The sequence below is a fragment of the Corvus kubaryi genome, unplaced genomic scaffold, assembly GCF_017639235.1.
Source record: "Corvus kubaryi isolate FWS band 111438036 unplaced genomic scaffold, C.kubaryi_AGA036_p1.0 36999, whole genome shotgun sequence".
Lineage (NCBI taxonomy): Eukaryota > Metazoa > Chordata > Aves > Passeriformes > Corvidae > Corvus > Corvus kubaryi.
In genome coordinates, this window is record NW_024581005.1 from 43,827 (window position 1) to 44,945 (window position 1,119).

Consider the following 1,119-nt stretch of genomic DNA (forward strand, 5'->3'; position numbering starts at 1 on the left):
TCGGGATGTATCGGTGTATTCCTGGGAAATACTGGGATACATCCGTGCATTCCGGGAAAATATCGGGATATATCGGTGTATTCCTAGAAAAAATTAGGATACATTGATGCATTCCAGGAAAATATTGGGATATATCGATGTATTCCTGGAAAATATTGGGATAAATCGATGCATTCAGGGAAAAAAATGGGATAAATGGATGTATTCCTGGAAAATATTGGGATAAATCGATGCATTCAGGGAAGATACTGGGATAAATCGATGCATTCAGGGAAAATATTAGGCTATATCAATGCATTTATGGAAAATATCGGGATATATCAATGTATTCAGGGAAAATATTAGGCTATATCAATGCATTTATGGAAAATATCGGGATATATCAATGTATTCAGGGAAAATATAGGGATATATCGATGTATTTATGGAAAATGTAGGGATATATGGATTTATTTATCTGAAGCACAGGAGAGATATTGATATATTTCTATAATATAGGGATCTAGCAATATATATTTATATATACTAAAAATATTTAGTATATATATCATATATTATATATCATATATATTTATATAACACGTATGTACTATATATGATATATATTTATAGAACATGTGCATATTATATATGTTATACATATTTATATCACTTGTATATATATTATATATTTATAGAACGTTTATATTTTATACATTTAATATAGATTTATATAAGTTGTATATATATATATTTATATATTTATATGACATCTATATATTTTATATATATTTATATAACATGTTTATATTTTTTATATATATAATATATATTTATATAACTTGTCTCTATAAACAGACTTTATATACAATATAGGGATATATCCATACATAACAGACATAATAACACATAATTGAGGCATCAGGCGGATAAATCCGTATTAGCATAAACCACCTATAATTTCGATTATTCTGTGCACTTCAACCCGTGAATGTCCGTAGCACAGCCGGGGCCTTTTCCAGCCTCCTCCCAGGAAAACGGGATAACAGTGGGGCTCCTCGTGAGGGCCGGCGGGGAGCTCTGGGCAGCGCTGGGAATGGGAGCGCTGGGAATGGGAGCGCTGGGAATGGGAGCTCTGGG

At 31.6% G+C, this 1,119-nt stretch overlaps 1 protein-coding gene across 2 annotated transcripts in view; it reads left to right on the forward strand.

The window, feature by feature from the left end:
* Window positions 1–1,119, forward strand: part of LOC121660918 (protein-arginine deiminase type-1-like) — a 21,564-nt gene that overhangs the window by 8,838 nt on the left and 11,607 nt on the right. The window lies entirely within an intron of this gene.